We start from the raw sequence: 22,699 nt of genomic DNA on the forward strand, positions 1-22,699 counted from the left end.
CAACAAGACATCCCCATCTGTAAAAACATGCTTTCCTCACCATATGAGTAAAAGATAAGGAAATGATATTCACATACTCTCCAAAACTATGATCCTTGCCAGTGACAAAAGGCCTAAAATTAATCCCTGACCAATCCTTCCTTAAAAACATCTTACTGCTGGTGGAACAGGACAAGAATAAGATGAAATTTGCAAACCTTATGTTCCTTTCTAGCAGTATCTCGTATCCATCCATGTGTGAGAACAGAATTTCTATTTCATCCTTAGTAGAGGGTTCAGAACAACATACATCTCCTGCACACAAATATGTTGTTAGGCACTCATGGTTAGAAGGTTTGGTTGTCTGTCCCTGTCATTTGCTGTAGCTACATTAATATAATGCATGCAGAATTCAATATTTATATCTATCTATCTATCTATCTATCTATCTATCTATCTATCTATCTATCTATCCATCCATCCATCCATCCATAAGCTCTTCCTCCTTACACCAGGTATTGCTAAGTATTTCCTGATGGGTAATAAAAACTGGAAAAATACAATTTTGACTGGATATTGATTAATTTTTCAGAAAAGGAAAAATATAATATTTTATTTCATGTGCACAGGTGTACTCAGGTGTACAAGAAAATTGAAGTTTAAAGGCAATATTGGCAACTATTTGAGTAGGTTTAAAATTCTTCTGAGGATAAAATAATTGACAAAATTACTTGGGAGTCTGTTTTTCATTTTACAATCCAATTTCCATGACCAAAGTCCACCAGTACACATTAAAGGGGAAAGCAGAATTTAAAGATAAAGTTTGTATCATTTTAACCAAAGCATATATAGAATTATTTTTTTCACAAGGTCATTCAATCAAAGCACCACAGTTTTTTTAAAGCCAAAGAAAAAAAACTCTTTTATAAATATATAATTTAGAAAGCATAAGCTTGTTCTGCATTGACTGTAACTACATCATCTTTAATGGAGTTACATAGCAACAGTGTATTTTTTACATTGTGCTCTCGTTCTTCAACTGCTAAATTTGTAGAGAAGATGTGATTTTCAGTAAGAACAGAAGGGACACATTATATAATTGTTATATTTTTTTATAAAAGTACCTTTTTACCTTTGAATGTAAGTTTTGCACAAGTTAGAGGAGATTAATCTTGCATCATAAAATTAACAGAATATAGGTAACAGAATACCTATAAATGCATAAAACCATAGGGAATTATGTATTTAAATGAAATTCACTAAATATATTTTATGGCAGGTGATGAAATATAATCCAAAACATATGATACTGTCTCATTAGTGTTAACTTTATGCAAATTAAAACCATTTGGAATGGTTTTTAGGTACATTTTTATTTGAACAGTATAGTATATGCATTATTACAGTGTTGCAGATTTTCTGAATACAAACATCATCATTCTAATTCTAACCATATCATTCGAATTCTAATCATATTTGTGCACAGTAAAAAAAGACCCCAAAAAGCCCAAACCTGCTTACATGAAGCTGAAGATCTGTTATTACTTGTTGTTTTAGAAAAAGGTGTGAATTTCCTTTCCACATTGTGAGTACTCAAAAAAGTGACTACTCGAAAATGCAAAATCAAATTGAATTAGAGCACTCAAACCAGCAAGAGCAGACCACTAACACATCAAAAGAATATGAATAATTTATTTATATTTACATATAATTTCATTCTGAAGAATTCTTCATTTATCCTTGCTGTTAGGTCTTATTAGAAGTCTTTTTTGTGATCATTTTATGGGACTACTAAGAGCCTGTTGGAAATGAGGAGTTAAAATTGCTTATAAAAAAATACAAAAAGTTGTTCCCTTTTTATGTCTTTGTACCATTGAACACTACAGGCGAGCTGCCTTAGCTAAACATGATTCTTTATGCATTAATAAAAAATAATTCATCTGAATCTAGGCAGACCTTGAGCTTTTTCTCCTCATTGGGATATAAGAATTGAAATACTAGGGGTTAGGATAAATTGAACATTGAAGAGTCAGCTCCAAAGCTGAATCTTGTTGAGATAAAGCAGACTGTGCCCCACTTCTACCACTGCAACTTTCATCATCTTTCATCATCACCTTTCTTCTCAGAGCTCTAGAAAGCAGCTAAACCGGTATCCAGCCAGGAAGCAGAGAGCCTTTGCAGGAAATCAGCACATACTCCAAAGACAATCTCCTGGAGTAAAAGAATAGTGTTATTCTTCAGGGACTATGTATTAGGGTATTCAGCAAGGTCTGTTTAATTTAACTTGTCTTTTATGTATTATTCATTAGAAAAAATTCCCACGACATAGCAATAAGAAGGTCAGTATGATAGCCTGGGCCAAAATAAAGGCATTTTTTTTTGCTTGGTTATGTAGCAAAAAGACGAATAATCAGTGTGACACAAAAGAAATGGCTCTATAGGGATGAAGGACAGTGAAACAATTGTTAACTAGTAGGGACAGAAGTTATAATCATCACTTAAGGTAGGTTCTCATATTCCAGTACACAGTCTTTTAATACAGTCTAATGAATTAATGGCCATCAAAAAGCAAAAAACCTGCTAGACAATAGTACACATATGTCTCATTCCTTTTAAAATTGGTGTTTGCTCATGGGGCAAATGATTATGGAGATTTTAACAGAATCACAGAGTGATTACAGGTTGGAAGGGACCACAATGGGTCATCTGGTCCAACCTCCCTTTGCAAGGAGGGTGATCCCAGAGCACATGGCACAGGATTGCATCCAGACAGTTCTTGAATATCCCCAGGGATAGAGACTCCACAGCCTCTCTGGGCAATCTGTTCCAGTGCTCAGTCACCCACACACTACAGAAGTTCTTCCTCAGGTTCAGGTGGAACATTCTGTGCATCAGTTTCTGCCCATTGCCTCTTGTCCCATTGCTGGGCACCACCAAGAAGAGCCTGGTCCATCCTCTTGACACCCTCCCTTCTGACAGTGACAGACATTGATCAGGTCCCCTCTCAGTTTCTCTTCTGGAGGCTGAACAGGCCCAGCTCCCTCTGCCTTTCCTCATAAGTCCCTTAATCCCCCTCCCCTTAAAAACCCTCCATTAGACCAGCTCCAAGAGCTTCATTGTACTCCACACCTCTCTTGTCCTGAGGAGCCCAGAGCTGGACACTCCACTTCAGATGTGGCCCCACCAGGGCTGAGTAGAATTGCAGCTTCTTTCAGAGGCAGTTTCATTTTCCTAATATTCATGTATAGTTCAATTTTTATTATTAATAATTTGCAAGTTTTCTACTTTTCAAGTTTTGACATTTCAGAAGGAAAGAAAGGTGTTACTGATGTTTACAGTATGGACATAGGGATTAATTTCTGGTTATATCAGTAGAATAGTACATCTGTAATCTCACCTTCAAAACATCACATTGTCTTACTATTGTACAGCATTTTTCTGTTTGTACTTTTATTTGAAAGCATATAGGTCAGTTCTTTCTGAATTTGCTTAAAAGCTCTACTTTTAAATAAATCAGGAGTTGTAATTCTCAAAAAATGGAAAGTCATCAAAGATTAAGAGATAAAGAAATATTTACATCAAGAGAAGAGGATATGCTTATTGTGCTGAAAAGCATATTTGCCTTCCATTCAATTTCAAACATTTTTCCTACTTACTTCAGAAGAAATTATTAGATATTTACATTTTGCTCTTGTTCCTTTATAAAAAAGGAATACATTTCCATACATTATAAAAAGTTGTCTTAATTTGATCTCATTTCATATCAAAATAAAACTCAGCTATTCCACAGGATTAATTATCCTATTAATAAAATGACAATATTTCTTATCATTTGTTACGATCCAGTTAAAGAACCTTTGATTATGTGCAATTTTATTCTTGCCGCCAGTTAAACAGAAATGCTCCCATAGTCTATAAAGTCTTTTTAGTAAAGTCTTTAGAGTCAATAAAGATTCTTTTTACACATTTTTTATTAGCAGGAAGGATGAATTTTAACTGAACCCCAGGTGTGGCTTTTTACCTTCAAATAAAACAATCTGCCTAAATAATATTTTGTTAAAAAGACATAAAAATGCACTTGTTTTCCTACACTCACATCTTTACAAAATGCACATAAGAAGAAATGCTGTTTTTTTTTCTGTGAGGACAATGTTGGGGAAATTCAACAAATTTAAACATAGCAAAAAAATTAAACATATGCTCAGCCAACCTGTGCAGGCTATTGAACAGTACCCAAAGAGTCTGTCCTTCAAATTGAAACAAATTGGAAACACTGCCTGATTAAGGATAGCAGCATCCAAATCCTTGTTTTCCCATTCAGCATCATTTTGTGTGGTACCTGGGTATACAGAGAAAACAAACAAAACAAAACTTGCTAGTCTCAGGGTTCAAGAGAAATTGCATGTAATTGGAAATGAAATCAAAGTTCTCTGGTCTAAACAAAAATATCACCTTCATTCTCAGCAAAACAGGGTTTCTAAGAAAGTCTACATGCACCTGGAACAGGGGAGAAAGGAGACAGCAGAATCTCTGATTTGTATTTCTGCTCAATTTACTTGAGCAGGATCAAACATGCTGCTGGCAGACCAAACTGTGAACACTTGCAGTGCCCACCTAAATCCTGTTTGCAAGACTCAAGTGAGGCATAGGCCTTTACTGGCTGTCAAAACAAAGCTGAATTTCATCATTTATGAGTAAACCAGGAAGAAATACAGTAGAAGACATATTTTTTTTTAAGGTCTAGTTTTAAATGCAGGATTGTTTGAAGCAGAGACTATTGAGGGAGACAGGTTCAGCTGAGCAAACATTTCTGAAAAATTAAAACAGTTTTTTGCCTTCTGATTCTTCTGTGTGAATATTGGTCTCCTACTGTTTCTGCAGAATTTTGAAAACTGATTTGAGTGACTTACAAATACAAAATATCTGTAACATTGAAAGGGAATAGCGCTTTTCCTTTCTTGGAATTACCTTTTAGACTACCCAGAATAAGGCTGAATAATAACATCAGTATCAATACTAATTATGTTAGCATAGGATTCCAATCTTATAACATTTCATAGGAGTCCACAGACCTGTTTTCGTAGAATCAAGGGGCATTCCTGCCCTAAGAAGTTATAAATTGGCACCCCAATTTTTCAGAAATAATAAGCAATCTGAACAAACAGCATGTCTATTTTGCATCCCATGCTTTAACTTGCTGGCATTAGCAGCCTTGTGCCTGGTGTGTGGCTTGGGAGCTTACACTGCCACTTGTATTTTGTTTTTATTTTGTAGTTCTTTGCATGAAAACAAAGGGCAGGAGTTTGTATGGGTAGGATAGGAAATATGAATTTCTGTGTAATTTTTAGGCAAACACATAGAAAACAAAGTAAGTGCATTTTTATAGAAGAGCTGCATAATCACTACATGTGTAGTAAAAAAAAAAAAAAAAAGGAAACAAAGAAAACCTCAAAAATGTCACAACAATATTAAACTAGACTGGTTTTCTTCTCTTAACTTGACAACTGAAGATCATCACCACCCACATCCATGCAGCCTCCTCAGATTAAAAAGTGGAATTTGGTGACAATCCTGCAGATGATGTCTAGTCATACAACAGTGGTTTAGGGTAAACCAAATCCCAGTACTTGACATCTCTTTTAGTAAAGGCTACAGTGTTTTACAGTTTTATGGAAACTAATCATGATAGTTTTAGGTCATAACTTCATGAAGCTATTAGCCCAGTGGACTATATAAAGAGGGAGTAGAGCAGATCTAAGAACTTCTCCTCAGGGTCAGAAAGGCAGAGAGAGACTTTGAAGCTGTGTTACCAAAGCTGTGTTACCAAATCTGAGCAACTCCTTGGAGGGGACTGGCTCTGGCCAACTTCCAAACACTGCCACATTCATGCTTGCCCTTCTTACACTGGAAGGAACAAAAGCAGAAATAAGGTTGAAAGGTTGTAGATCTTGATAATGACAATTTGGTAATGAAAGAAAAACTGTGCACACAAGCAAAGCAGTGAGAGGAATTTGCTCCCTACTTCCTGTTAACTGCAATCTGGAACACAAATTAAAGGGGCACGGGCTTCCCCCCTTTCTTCTCCTTCAGATCAATTGCCCCCTCAAAACTTTTTGCCCACCCCCTAATTGAGAGGAGAGAAGGAGGTGGTAGCAGTGAGGGAATGAGAGAAATCCTTAACTGTGTTCAAGTAATATTTAGCAACAGCCAAAACATTGATGAGGTAACAGCACTGTTTTAGACACCAGCCCAAAGCAGAGCACCATACGGGCTGCTATGAAGAAAATTAACCCCATCTGAGCCAGACCTGGCCCATATACTCTGAAACAGAGGATAGTAAGTTCACCTCTGTGCCCTTAGATGAATGATCTTGCATAACTGTGTTTCCACACATGAAAGAGCAGAAAGGGAAAAAGCAAGGATTAAAAACCCCTAGAGGTCTCCTGTTTCACTGAATGGTTTGAAAAAGTCATTTAAAATTGTGCCTGAAACTATGTGCAAATGTTGTGCTAATGCTCAATGTCTGCTAATTCAGAAAATTGTACGTTCCTCTGTCCGAGAAACGTACTGGCAGCTGTTACTGCTGCCCACATTTGTGACAGATCATGAGGCTGTTAAATATAACACTGTAAGGCATTTTTCTTCCAAAACTATGTCAGGAGTGAGATTCTGGTCTTAAATTAAAGTTGAGATGCAGGAAAAAATGTTTTGTTTTGTTTTGTTTTGTTTTTGGAAGAAGTGCTCCTAACTTAACAGCCAGTGGTGTGTGCATGTGTTCCTGACATTGCTGTCACCTAGCTGGGCTCATACCACCACAGAAACCTGCTGCTTCTTTTCCCCACCTCAACTGCACAGCCCTGGAAACAATTCTTGTATGAACAGTCCTGCTTCAAACTGGAAAACAGCCTCAATGAATTTGGGAAGCTCAAAGTTACACACATTGGAGTTCTAGTGCAATATCAAGGAAAGCTAACACAGGAAGGAAATTACACACACATAGAATAAATTAAAAATATTATTGGGGAAAATAAAAAGAAAATATATTTAATTATTCTTTATTTAGGTTGCTCAAAAAATATTCTAGGTAGCACTTAAAGAAGACAAGTTTCCTGAGACAAAGACAAAAATGTCTGAAATACCAAGTAGACATTCATGTGCAATAAGCATTCCAGTAATTTCAGTTATAATTAGCTCTACAGTGGATGCCATCTTTAAATTAAGCCCTTCATGTTTTTTACTTGCAATTCTATATATTTAAATCCTTATATTTAGACAGGAAAGTGCACTGATTAACCTCTGATCTTTCCTTTATCAAGGTGTTAATGCTTTAGCAGCGAGTCTCTGAAAATGTAGCAATTGCTGTGAATTGAAGTTACCCTCTGAAAGTTCTTAAAAGTAGAAACTACAAAGACCTGTTTAAAATAGACTGTCCTCTTCTTGCTGTTTATTTTGATTAGAAATGCAACCTGTGTGCATCTTGTTTTGAAATTCAAGCTTTTTATATTTTAACATTTACATCTATTGCTAATGGCAATGCCAGGTGTCATTCTAGGACTTAGGAGTTATATATTTTTACAGCTAGAATGTGCACATGCTACAGGCTTCTAAAAGCTATTTAGTTTAAATATAAATAATTGCTTCTGTTGTGCTCTGCTTATTGAATGACTAGTCTTTTCTGTGGAGTAGGGATTTTTACAAAAGAAAGATTATGTCTTAATGTAAAGACGAATAAGTAATCACATTAAGATCACAATTTTAATCATCACAAATTTTGCCTGTGTCACAAAGAATAAAAGATTACCCTGTGGAGATAGACTGATCTAACAGCTACAGGTTTTCCCAAAATTTAGTCCTGTTTGAACTATCTTTTAAAAGAACACCTAGTTATAGAGTAAGAATTTATTATGAATAAGATGAAGAATCCAAGTCGTGGTAAATTGTTCCAGAGGGAATTCTTCTCTGACTATCAGAAAGTCACAACAATTCTTTCTCAGTGTGAATTTATCTAATTTCCTCCAAGAAGTAGGTATAAATATATATTTGCTTCCTAAATTAAAAGAGGGCCTCTTAAAATAATTTCCTTTTACATTCTTTACTGGGAGGGATTGAGTCATACTTCAGACATTAATTTGTAATGAAAATACTGCATTTTGAACTATTCTTTAAAAAATACTCCTCTTGGGTAATATTTTCCTGCATATAAGCAGTTTTCAAAACCCAAATGGATAAAGTCCTCATAAACCTGGTTTGATACCATAGGTCACTCTGGCTTGAACAGAAGGTTAGAAAGCTTTAATATTGAATTATCTCATGGATTTTTAACCTCATGACTTTTTTGCCAGTATGGTTTTGACACCATACCTCAAATGAGAGAATGACAATAGTGATTCCTTTTTTGTGTGTGTGTGTGTATATGTATGTATGTATATATATATATATATATATATATATATATATATATATATATATATATAATTGACAGCTATTAATTGTCAGTATATATATCTGACAAATCATTTGAACTAACAGAGAAGAATGAAAATGTTGACTTCCCTGAAATTCAGTTTGTTAATTAGCACCGGTCTGCTTACTTCAGTGGTAATTTTTTTAGATAACACACTTTTCCAAAATGCATCCCTAAATTAATGAAGCTTATAACTCTTCCTTATTTGAAGGAAGGTTAAACATAAACTACTCTACATCCCAATTAGAATCTCCTGGGATATAATAAATGGGATTTAAATTGTAAACAGAGATCTATGCACTTCTTGTGCAGGAAAATTTTTATCCATACATGGTTTTCACTGACGTTGCTCATACAGAAAAGGTCTCTGGACCTAAAACTAAGTTAATAATGAAGAGTGATTAATAGATAATTTAACCTCATGAATACACTGCAAAAGCAAGTCCATTTATATATTATTCTTGTCACAAGAAAGCTGTAATCTTTTGGTTTTCTGTTTAACATTAAGAGTACTAGTTGATTAAAAAAAAAAAAAAAAAAACCAAAAGACCTTTGGAGCATGAAATCTGAAACCAGAAAGCTAGACATGATAATTATGGTACATGGTTATCTATTGTACTAAGAAGGGATTTAAATCATAAACAAAACTGTAGTAGAATGATCTGCCTGGGTAAAACTAGGTGATCTGCCTGGGCTTTCTCATGGACTATGACTGTCTATTCAAAAGAGAGAACAAAATTCAACCATCTTCATCTCTGTGCTCAAATGTTCCCTGTAAGGTTGGTTAAGATGCAACAGATGCCAAATTAATTGAACTTCTACATATCAGCTACTCCATCAGTAAGGAGGAAATCACAAACATAAGACATCAAGTGAGCAGTATGGTTAAAATGTTATCCATGTGTTAAAATAATCCTGGTGAATTTAGGAATATTAGAAGTTTCAAGACTGTCTTTATCCTCAGTCTAAGGTGGTAAATCAGAATATCTGTAAAAGCCAAATGAGCATCCTCAGTCTGCTCAGTGCACTGCTAGCAATTTTATAGCACTTTTCAATGAAAGTGCTCCAAGCATTTTAAACAGGACACCCTTTTTTATTAGCCTTATTTTATAGTTTGTAGAACAAACATAGTGCAAAAGTGGCAAAAAAAAAAAATGACAGGAACAAGATCACTACTGAGTTATTGCAATTGCAAATTCAGTTGCTCTTTATTATGATGTTCTTAGGCTGTCTTTTAGCAGCCCTGAAGATGTAGACTGCCCAGAAGAAAGACATAAAAATTTATGTGCTTCTCTTATGGCTTTAGGAGGATATGTATGCAGTGGTTTCATTATGTGTGCATGGAAATGGGAATCCATATCAAAACTGCTGCAGTGATGAGAAGTGGATTCAGTGTTAGCTGATCTTCACTCCTACTTCCCACTCTGTCCCAGTCCCACACTAAGTGCAGCCAGGATACTGAATCTGGCTTTGGGACATCAGGGTAGGAAGGAAATCAGTAAACAGCAGGGAGTTCAGTGGAGGACTAACCAAGATGTTCAGGGATGAGAGCACTTATCCCATGAGGAGAGGCTGAGGTAGCTGTGCTTGTTCAGCTGTCATATTATAATGGGAAATATTCTGGTTTTAGTCAGGAAAATATTACCATATATGCAGGCTTTGTAGATTGTGAAAATCTTGTTAACATCATGATAATCATTAATAAATAACAATATGCATTCCTTTACCTACTCTGCTCATACTGTATAAATTACTATGTCAGCAGTTTTAGCTACTAATGACTGGGTATGTATACAAAAGAATTTAATGGCACTTAGAAAATCAGAACCCAGAGCCTGGAACAAGGTTTCTGTTACACTGGAAGCAGAGATTTTCATTGTAAGGAAAAAGTACCCATGAGGTTTTTCTCATATAAGTGTATTGTTTATAGTCAAAATAGTAAAAGAATAATACTGTACAGGAATTAAAGTGCAGAGTTAATAAATTAATGTTTGTTCCACTGTAAATATTTCAGTGCTATTGAAAATATGAATTTTAAATCAAAACAAGAAATCTACTCCTAGACACCTCATTATTACAAGTGTATGCATGATAAATATAACACACAGTAAGTAATTGACAGATTGTATTTAAATTGTATGCTCTACAGCAAAGTGTTTAGAAAGGCATCTATGCAAATCATGTCTACACCTTAACCTTGAAAATACCTAAGCACAGGTATACCTGTGAAAAATTGCTCAAATGAGTCAAGCTATTAAGCTTACAACAATGAACTAAAAAAAATGCCAAGAGAAGCATTTATATATAGCAGGAATCAGAAGATAAAGCAGTGATCTTTTTAGACTGAGCAGACTTAGATACACACTCCATTAATTTTCATGAAATTCTGCAGAAGTAGAATACCTCTGTGTGGCTTTAGTGCAATGTCTGAAGTCTACATGATTAACAAGTAATAAAAGCTTGATATATCACATACTTCTGCAGGATAGTATATTTTCTAAGAGGAAATGGTAACTTAAAATGGGCCTTCAGCATGTAGGGGACTGTGCATGTCCAGTATCAGATGTGTTGGATTAACTGTGCACAGTGCAACTGTTCTGAGAGTATGTAGCATTGCTGAGGAGCTGGACCAGTGTGTGCAGACACTCCATGCTGCACCTGTGCCCTTCCATTGGTCTGTATCTGCACCCAGCCTGGGACTCATTCCCTCAAGATTGATTCCCTCTGCTTGTGAAACTGCCAGTCTTGACTCCTGAGTGACTTAGTGACCTCATTTCTTTACACACAATGCTTTCAGAGGAATAAATAACTCTGCACTTTAGGCCTTAATCATAATGTTATTGGCATAGAATGCTAATGTAAAGAAAAAAATAATTAAACACCTATACACCATATTTTACAGTATAAAATGGGGTATTGAATGCAAATATTTCTTGGTGTCATTTGGATTATATAGGCTGTTAAAACTTATGATTAGTCATATACCTTAAAAATAGCAAACCATTAGGTATATAATGGAGACCAACATGCATCATATAATTATTACTGAACAGAGGATGTAAGAACTACAGTATCAGAAACTTTATTTGCATCAGTTGCAAATGAAAAGATCCTTTAACCAAAGAATGGATCAGGCATCTGCTGCAATCATTTGGGCACTTAAGGTACTGATTACCTAGATTTTTTCATATGCTGTGCTAAAAAAACCTTTTATTGGATGCTATAGTCTTGTTTATCTAGAATCTAGGACCCTATTTGAACTCCTGATTGGACACAATAATGGGGAACAACCTAACTTCACTTCCTCATAGAGTAACAGAACATAGAGTACTCATAGAGTAACAGAACAAGCAGTTGGAAGAAAAACATAAAAGTGTAAAACTACCAAGAAGAATTTATAATAAACAAGCAAAAATAATTTATTAAGACAAAAAAAAAAAAAAAAACAAAAAAAAAAACCAAAAAAACAAACAAGCAAACAAAAAAAAAAACCAAAAAAAAACAAAAACAAAAAAAAACCAAGCTGTCTAATATTGCAAAGATGAACCAATCTTTTATGTGTGTGTGTTAGAAAGCTACTGGATGGAGAAAAATATTTGATAGATGCAGGTGGATGACTTGTGCTGGAAATTTCTTTAGCTAAACTTTCCAGTTTACCTGAGGAAGAATCCTTAAATGATTCATATTTCTGTGCACATTCAAATCAATGAACAAAAAGCATTCAAAAAGCTGGTAGCATTTCAGAGAAACAGGAGTTCTTCTGAATGTGGTGATATCCTTGGTGAAATGATAATCTTATAAGAGTTCTGGTATCTAAGTTGACATGTATGCAGACATAAAGTATATTTGCTCACAGGAACAAGGCTGTACCAGTTCTGTTGCCTTTATTTTTGTTTGTTGAGTGTTTTGACTTTTTTTAGAAGGGTTGGGTCCGTTTGTCAAAGTTTTCCCTGTTTTTCTGAATATCCATGCTTACCAAACTATCTTTACAGGTATATGTGCATGTATTCTATTGTGATAAACTAATAGGATCCTGCCCTCAAGTGACAAGCATTTAGGTATCAGGAATGATAAACAAAAATGATACACAAAGGTAAATTTTCAAGACAACTGGGAATAAGCAGAATTTCACTTTGCCAGTTGAGCATGTACTCCCTGATATTTTGTATTAAAAGATAGCTGCAAGTCACTCACATTGTCAAAAGTTTTGTCATGAAAATGTGATTTTCCAATGGTTTTGCATGTCATTCTTTGGCATATGACACAGTGAAGTGAATTTTTTGCAAAAAATACTTTGTAAAACACTCCCACTTGGAGTCAGTGGATTGCAAATTATCTGCAAAAGCAGAGTTATCCTATTACATGCCTGAAACCAATACATAACCAAAAGGATTTCAAACCCTGTCAGGCATTCAGAAATGTGTGACTGATTTTATTCCCAGTAGAATACACTAATTCATTATAGCTTGAATCTTGTGTTTTGTATGAAGAGAATAATGGAAATTGGAAAAGACCTCCAAATCCAACCTTTGACTGAACCACCATGCCAGCTAAATCATAGCACAAAGTGCCATGTTCAGTGTTTTCTTAAACACTTCCAGGGAAGGTGACTCCATCACCTTCCTGGGCAGTCTGTTCCAATGACTAACCATCCTTTCAGTGAAAAAATCCTTTCTGACATCCAACATTAACCTACCCTGGTGCAGCTTGAGGCCATTTCCTCTTGTCCTGTTGCAGGTTACCTAAGAGAAGAGGCCAATCCCCACCTGGCTACAGCCTCTTTCAGGGAATTTTAGGGAATTTTAAAATTTCTTCTGAGCCTCCTTTTCCCCAGGCTAAACTCCAGCTACCTCATATGATTTAACTCTCCAGACCCTTCACCATCTCTCTTGCCCTTCTCTGAATTTGCTCCAGCTCCTCAATGTTTTTCTCATAGTGAGAGGCCAAAAAGCCAGACACAGGATTTGAGGTGTGGCCTCACCAGTCTGAGCACAGGGGACAATCCCTGCCCTGCTCTGCTGGCCACACCATTGCTGATCCAGGCCAGGTGCCACTGGCCACCTGGGCACACCCTGGCTCACGTTCAGCTGCTCTCCACAAACACACTGGGCAGATTTCCAGCTGCTCTTGCCCCAGCCTGTGGCACTGCATGGGATTGTTGTGACCCAGCTACAACCTTTTAATGTGATACTGCTGGAGCATGACTCATTGTGCTGGGTTTGGCCAGGTGAAAGATGCTGGCACAAGATACAGCCAGGACAGCTGCTCCCAATGACCCAACAGATATCCCAGACCTCACAGTATCATACTCAGCATATAAAGCTGGGGCAAGAAAGGGGAACATTTGGAATGATGGTGTTTGTCTTCTTAAGTCACCCTTATATTTGTTGGGGCTCTGTTTTCCTGGGGGTGGCTGAAATCCTGCCTGCCCACAGGAAGTGGTGAATTAATTCCTCTATTGTCTTTGCTTGCCCACGTGGCTTTGCTTTACTTATTAAATTGTCTTTATTTCCACTTCTATTGTCTCCCCCATCACACTGGGGAAAGTGAGTTAGAGGCTGTGTAGGGCTTAGCTGCTGGCTGGGGTTAAATCACAACATTGTCCCAAAAGTCTATCAAAACATAGTATGTCAGATTCAGCTTCCTTTCACAAATATATCACAGTCTGTTTTGATAAGGAAGGGATATAGTTTATTTATTTGCTTTTAATCTGATACCAGACCTGACATATGGCACCTCATTAAATTCTGTTCACTTGTTCTGTTAAAAACAACCATCTAAAAAGGAAGCATGCAACTTATGGGACAAAAAAACTCAGAAAACTTTGTGCCATTTGACAAGGTAAGTCAATATGTGCAGAGCATCTGAATTTGGTTTTGTACAGTTTGCCACAGCAACTGTAACAACCTGTTAGCAAATAAACTTCTCATCTATACCTCAGAATTTTTCTCCTGCCACGTATTTCAAAGATCTACCCAAATCAAATAATAAACAACTCCATTACAAAAATGCAGCTAAATACTGAAAAATCTGAAATCAAATGAGAAAGAAAAGGACATGTAAGTTGTTTTCTTACTTAGACAGTACCTTATTATCATTCAGCCAGACTTTGGAAAGGTAGAAATCCATTCTGCAGCATGTAGAAATTGAACACAAAACTGCTGGGATTATTTGAAATAAAGATATATGACAGTACTTTTTCAACCTCCTATAACAGAGGTAATCATTCAGAATTTAGGGTAAGGGATGAGTCAAAGAGTCATAGAAGGGTTTGGATTGGAAGGGACCTTAAAGATCATCTATTTCCAACTCCATTGTTGTGTGCAGAGACACCCTCCACTAGACCAGCTTGCTCAGAGTTCCAGCCTGTCCTTGAACAGCTCCAGGGAAGTGACATCCACAGCTGCTCTGGGCAATGAAAGTCACCAAAAAACCCCCAACAACCTCTTCAAAAACAACAGATAAAGCACAGTTACCATCAGGCTCATCATGGAGAGTTGGGGCAAAATAATGGTATCTTGAGCTTGCACAGCCCATTTCACCTGGGCAACCAAAAGCACAGGCAGGCAAGTGCTTTAGGTCCTGCAAAGGTGATCCACCTGTGGGTTCTCTAGAAGGTCTATTTTTCTTTTGATGAGTTTCCCTTTACATTACTCTTGGTCACCCCCTTTGACCATGGAAGCAAAAAAAAAAAGAAGGACAAAACATTCCAGGGGTACAATATCTTCAGTCCAGGGCAACAATATCTTATCCCTAAACTTCTCTGTATAATACAATATAACCCTAGCCTGAGAAAGAGCTTGAGATTTCCAGCAGTCATTTTCCTTGGTTCTCCCATCTTACTACTCCTCCACTCTTACTTCTGCTTCAATGTGAATCACCAGTCTCCAGCTTTTTCTGGAAGAACCAGAGAACCAGCTGTTTCACATGTCGAGGAAGAGCCTGGATCTCTTTTGCAGTGGTCAGATATGTTTAGAGTGCTATTCAAGCTCATATGTATGTGCTGGTATGCCAGACTACAGCAGCAGCAGAAAATCTTATTGTACAACAATTGTTCAACACTCTTTTGAAAAGTATATTTTAATTGAATTATTTTACTGTTATTTGAGAGCAAAACATGTCTAATTTCCTTAGGAAGCATATTATAAAACAAAGGCCTCTTTATACTAAATGGAGTATGACAGATAAAATTGTCAAGTCAAAATAAAAAGTCAAAGAGCTTATATAGCTCTTCAGACATCTAGAAATCTCTTTCTCATGTCTTGAATATTACAAAGGCTCCATGTCCTCTGTTGATAATATTAGAGCTTTTAAGAGATCAACAAAATTGGGAGGAATGTGTTATAATTTGGCACAGTGAGAATTATATAACTTGGAGTCTTCAACCCAGAGAACTAGAAAGTTTTGCCATAGGGTGAATTTCTTCCTTTCTTTTTCTGCTGTCCAACTACATAATTCCTTGTCTCATTAAAAAAAAAAAAAAAAAAAAAAGTGCCTGAGGCTATTTAGCTCCCATTTTTTAAATACCTTCCTTATTGTTGACAGATATTCAGTATAACTTTTGCTTGTGCTGAGAAGGTTGTCATTTCTTCCTAAAGCATGAGGATACCTTTTAACAGTAGTTGTGGCTCTCTGAAATTTTTTCTAACACAATATGACAATATCCCATATAGCAATATACTGTGGTGAAAAATTCCTACAGTCCTACCCCATGGACTTTACATCTTTAGCTTACTACAGTTTTTACATCCATCCCACACCTGACAAACCTGCTGTGCAGAAAGGGGATAACAAATGTAGAAAACTGAGACATGGTAACTTTGAAGCCTTGTCAGTGGCAAACAGCATGTCCCAGGAAACCACAGGCACAGGGAAAATGCATTCATAAAACTTCAGTGATAATCCAGTGCTCTCTTCTTTTAATTCATCAATCTTAGTTGCATTTCTATCTGAGGGGGTCAAACACAGAGTTTTCAATCTTGCACTGGTATCAGGTCAGTTGATTAGAGCCTGGTGCTAATAACACCAAGTTTGTGGGTTCAATCCTCATATGGGCCGTTTACTTAAGGGCTAAACTCAATGATCCTTTCCAACTCAGAATATTCTGTGATGCTGTGAGTAACACTATCCTATCAAGTTGCTATTTTATTTATTAGTGCATTTAGACTACTGATAGTTGGCCAGGCTTCGTGTTCTTCTTGACACTATATTTTTACTTGTGGTAATGATCCCACATTCTTCCAGACCAAATATGATATTAACTTATCTTCTTTTGCATTCCTTCTTCTAAAATTAAGGAGCTTTCTTTTTTCTTTTTTTTCATGAACACTTTTGATTCATATTCCTGCATTTCATAGAATTATAGAAGGTTTGGGTCAGAAAACACCTGAAACATCGTCTAGTCCAAACCTGTCATGGGCAGAGACACCTTCTACTACATCAGATTGCTCAAAGACCCATCTAATCTCATTTTGAACACTTGCAGTGATGAGGTATCCATAACTTCCCTGGGAAACTTGTAGCAATGTCTCATCACTCTTCCATGAAAAATATCATCCTTCCAGTGTAATAAAAAGTATCTCTTCTTCTTAGAAGCCCCCTGTATATATTTAAAGGACACAGTGAGTCTTGTCTACTCCAGGCTGAACAATTCCAACCCTTTCAGCCTGTCTTGGTGCTCCAGCCCTATGACCATCCTGGCCCTCCTTTGCCCTCACTCTGAGAGGTCCTTGTTGTGCTTGGGATCCCAGAGCTGGATGCAGCCCTGCAGGTGGGCTCATGAGGGCTGATAAAAGGGTAAAACCCCCTCCCTCTGTTGCTGCCCACACTGCTGTGGATGCAGCCCAGAGTATGTTTGACTTGCTGGACTGCAAGCACACATTGCCAAGCCATGTCCATCTTTTCATCCACCAGCACCCCAAAGCTCTCCTCAGAAGGGCTGCTCCATCTCCATTCTCTGCCCAGCTGTATCTGTGCTCCAGGTCTCTCAAAACCCTTTGGGGTTCCTGATGTGTGTGTGGGGAGGTGGTGGCTGCTGTCAGCCCTGCCTGCCACACCTGTGCCTCCTCACCTGCTCTTGGGCCAGATGCTGGCTCTGGCCATGTCTTGGCACTGCCTTGGGCTTTCCCCACCCCAGGACCCCCCTTGCCTGAGCACCACAACCTCCCCCTCCACTGTGAGATCCACCTTCCACAGAAAAATATATTTTTCCTGCCTAACCTGCAATTTAATGTTTTTTGACTGATGATCAAAGTTACCATGACATTTATATTTTGCAATTTTGTTTTCAATAAATGTAAGTTTCAGGAAAAGCAAAATCTTTTAGTTATAACCTGACAAACAATTTTAGTAAAGGAATGAGTACATACATGAAAAGTTTCTTGCGGCTTAAAAAATTTTCAAACCATCAAGATTGTCCCATCTTCTTTGACATTTAACTCTGTGAAAAGTAAAGCTAACTGAAACACTGTTATATAAAAGAATAATATTTTGATGACAACTGGAGAAAAATAATCAGGATGGAAATTTATCAGCTATGGTAAAAAACATGACATGCTTTGAAATCCTTTGGTGGCTCCCAGATAAACCATAGCAAGCCTAATTTCAGCTGAATCATTTTTAATTCATGTACTACTTTAGGATGCTACATATGTAAGAGAGTGCAGGTTTGTAACTTCCTGTGTTTACAAAGATGAATCTTGGTTAAAATTGAACAGCCAACACACAAGACTGAGTGATTTTAATAGAATAGAATAGAATAGAATAGAATAGAATAGAATAGAATAGAATAGAATAGAATAGAATAGAATAGAATAGAATAGAATAGAATGCAAACCAAAGCTGCACTTTGCCACACCCTGTGTGCAGTTACAGTTTAGTTTTTTAGTGATGGCAACACTTATGAAGAAACTGAAGAAGAATTTATGCCAAAGAGCAACAACCTGATTTCTTTAAAATATGACTGTTTTTTCACATAATCTGGAATTAAAGTTCAGAGATGAGTAGTTATGGTATGGTCTTCCATGGATTTCAGCTGTGGAAGAAGAAAAATGACTCCTCATGTTGGCTTGTTGGCTTCTGTATTGAATCAAGATGTTTGTTGCATTTTTTTTTAAAGTACTATCACTCAGAAACAGACCACAGGTGTGTTTTCAAGAAGATGGAGAAATAAAAATATTGCTTTTTATATATGAATTTAGAAAGATTAACATTTTAATGAAAACCAGCAAGCTGGTCAAATGTTTTGTTCAATATTTCGGACTTTTTGTAAGCTTGTATATTTTGAAAGCCATAAATAATGAGTTTGATTTTATTTTACCACTTCTGCTTTCATTTTTTCTCAATGTGTAGAATATCAGAAAGAAGATTGTGCAGCTGAGTTGACAAATGCTCTCATATGTCAGTGGAGATGTTTCCACACATTAGGCTTTTCCACCCCAGCAAGCTCAGTATGGTGCAAAAGCAAGTTTCACATGTGTACCTGTGTATGTGTGCAAAGTGAAAAGCAAAGCTTTGTGCAGCTTTCCCCTCATCTGGGCAAGCCCAGTGCAGGAAGTTGATCTGCAGCACTGATTCTCATTCTTTTAAGAAGTGATCATAACCAGGATCCAAATTTACTTTTTTTTTTGCCCTCTCATTTTCATTTTTATTACAATAAAAGTTTCAGTGCAAAGGTAAAATGTTCTGTCCCCACACCTACCAATGGGTAGAGAGCTTTTCCTTGTGATGGGAATTTCTAGTCCTTAATAAAGGAGGCAGCTGGAGTGAGGTGCTTTATAACAATTGGACTGAGTAATAGTCAAATAGCAGCAAATACATGCTGCCTGCAGAGGGCTGGCTTTTCAGGGTATCACAGGGTCATGAAATACTTAAAAGCAGCAGTTGCACAGTGGGTGAAAATATAAAATCTCTGCATGATGAGAGTTAGTACCTAATGATCTTACCTGGCACTTTGCTTTTCCCCTGAAGTTAGGAAACCACTTCAGCCCTGAAAATAAACAGATTTGGCTGTAGTAAAGCAGATTAGATGGAGTTTAGTGTGATAGATAACCCAAATAAGGAAGCTGGGATGATGGAATTTGCTGAAGTCTTAACTGTAACCATTGTTGCATGATTTTGTGTTGGCATTTTGAAACAATACAGTGAATTGAAATCCTGACTTCATGCAAGAAATAATTAAAAGAGTGGATGAAATGGTACTTCCACTGAAGTCAGCACATATAGTTTAATCCCAAGTGTTTAGTGGTTTTTTCTTTTCCAAAAAATAGATGGAAATACTATCCTTTGAAGTCTATATTCATTACAACTGTCTTAAGACATGAAAACAGCTCTATATGGTACTAAAAATGCAGTGCAAAGCTACCTAACTTTGCTGACATTATATTTTTGCTGAGATGTCTGTTTGAAGATTGAAATGCACTGAGATATTTCAAGTGAAACCGTAAACAAGAATATGAAGAATAAGAAAACTTCCTCCAAAAGTGACAACTACAAGCCCACATGACCAGCTTTATCTGATCCCACTAGACCTTTTAAAGCTGAAGAATAAAAACATTAAAAAAAAAAAGACAAAAAATGATTGCATATCTGTAGTATTTAAAAATTGATAATGACACAAGAATATGATGAATTGTACAATTTAGTATTACATTGTATTGCATCACTTGAGCACCATTGATGCTGATTCTTCTCCAGGTGGGAGATGATGTTCTGCACAACAGCCTCACTATGGACAGGACATACATCACAGAATCACAGTAGGGGAGAGGCTGGGTGGAACCTATGGAGGAGATCTAGGCTGAACACCCTTGATCAGGGCAGCATCCTTCACACACACAACTCAGGATCATGTCCAGGATCATGCACCTCCAAGCTTGGAGAATCCATTGCCCTTTTGTGTAGCCTATGACAGTGTTGGAACACCTTCTTGGTAAAAAAAAATTTCTTGTGTTTAAATGGAATTTCCCATATTGGTTTTTTGCTCATTGCATCTTCTCATTTCACTGATAGTGAAGAGCAGAGGGAATGATCACCTCCCTCCCAAGCTGCTAGGCTTCCTTGCTGCCAGCACACTTGGCTTGCTTAGGGACAACTCAATGCCCACCAGGTTGCTGTCCATTATTTTACCCCCCTCTTCTTATCAATACATGGAGTTACTCCTACCCAGGCACATTTCCTTTTCTTCTGCTTTATTTTTAGCCCATTTCTTCTGACTGTTGAGGTCACTTTAAATGTCAGCAAAACAAATATATTTTAGCACATACTTAAATATATTTTTATTAGGGTGTAAAACTCCCTCCAAACAAATACAACCTGACAAATGATAGAATTGCTCTCATTGTTCCAAGGACTTGCAATCTAAGTGGAGAAAACCTACTGAAGATAGGTAAGGAGGGCTGTCCTCCATTTGGAGAGAAGAGCAACTGAAGCACAGTACTCTCAGTGAGCAATTACACAAACAGGTCTTAAGGTGCAAAGAAAAAATATGATCACAAAAACTTTTTTATCTCTGATGCCAAGTTAATACATTAAACTATTTCTCGGTTCATTATTGTTTAAAAAACAATCAAGGCAAAATTTTTAGGTATTGTCAGGCCTTTTAACTGCCCTTAGAAAAATCTCTTTGATACTCTATGTATCAAAATCATGATATACATTATTCTTCACTCTGTTCTATAGCATTTATATAACATGGGAAAATATCTCATCTGCATTGTGTATACAAAACATGCATATTTAATATTATTTAAGTAATGGCACAAGTTCTATACACTACTTATATGAATTTACAGAAAAAAGAAAATATATTCTGAAAGGAATATTTATTCCCTGTTTCTAATCTTTCAGCTGTTACATGAGAATGAGGCTCTTTGGATCTTAAAAGTTGAATCCTGCACATCACATACATTTTTTTTTATCTTGTATTTGAACTTTTCAGAAGCCACATTTCTTATCAGCTGAACACATGCACAAACAGCACAGGATTCTATGTTATATTATGCATACACAAGCTTCATCAGTATGCTGAAATCAAATGACCAAGTATATGTTTATAACAATATACACACACACTAGGGAATTTCTTTTTGGATGAGTGAAATAAAAAACCCTCTCATAGAAGAATGCAATATGGTGTTTAATTATATATTTGCAAATTTAAAGAAATTTTAATTGTATTGGGCTGCACATAGGGTTTGTGAAAATGATAAGTTTCTTGCTTTCCATAAAATTTTACACCAGAAGACTGCAGCTGACATTCTTACAGAAACAAACTGTGCTCTGCTCTTGCCAATTAAAACCTAAAAGACACGTTAGTCCTCTTATGATTTGTTTTAGTTTGGCATTACCTGGTGGGGTATTTCTATTTCTTTTTACCCAAAAGCAAAACAGCACCTGAGAGAAGTTTAAAAGACATAAACTTTGCAGTTGCAGGATTCCATCCCTGCCCTTGGGCCAGGGCACCTTCTCCAGCCAGTGATCCCTGCAGGATGAGGGTGAGACCAGGACAGACACAACAAGCCAAAGGACTCTGCTGTTCACAGTTCAGTGTGACTCTGTTGCATTCTGTTCACAAGCTGAGGAGTCACTCCAGTCACATCACACACCTGAAGACGTAAGACATGGCTGTATTTAAAGAGAAGTAACAAACTAGGAGACTAAAGAAAATAAACCAAGCTAACACAGGGTGAAATGAGATGCATTTTTGCACATTCCCTCACCTGAAGACAAACTCCCGTGCTCAGCCTTCTGCTGTCACACAGGTATTCCCTGCTACCCAGCCTCCAGTCAGGGGAGAGACAGGATACACAGAGTGAAAGAGGCAGATAACTCACCTGACTGTCCTCTCATCAAACAGCATCATTAATCTACCTTAGCAACTGGCCCTAATGAAGATAAGGCATCTAAAATTATTCTTCTGAAGCAAACAGGGACACAGGAAATGAAACCAATTTTAATCTGAACCTGAGCCCACTGCAGTCAAAACATATTTGATTATCTCTCAGCAGAAGCCAGAACTTCTGGGATGTGTCAGTAGCTGAAGGAAAAGCAGGATACCCAGAATCCTGTAGAGCCTGGATAAATAAAAATGTTTTGCAGTAGATAGTGAAACTTATATTAAGCAGGAGGAAAAAAATAAATTATTCTGTGCTGAAATAAGTCTCTGTCTTATTACAATCTTTGTCTCCCCTGAATAAAGTTCTCCAGTAGGCAGAATCCTCAATTCTAACCTGAGTCAATGACTCATTCTGTGACCTT

Source organism: Oenanthe melanoleuca, chromosome 3 (genome assembly GCF_029582105.1).
Source record: "Oenanthe melanoleuca isolate GR-GAL-2019-014 chromosome 3, OMel1.0, whole genome shotgun sequence".
Lineage (NCBI taxonomy): Eukaryota > Metazoa > Chordata > Aves > Passeriformes > Muscicapidae > Oenanthe > Oenanthe melanoleuca.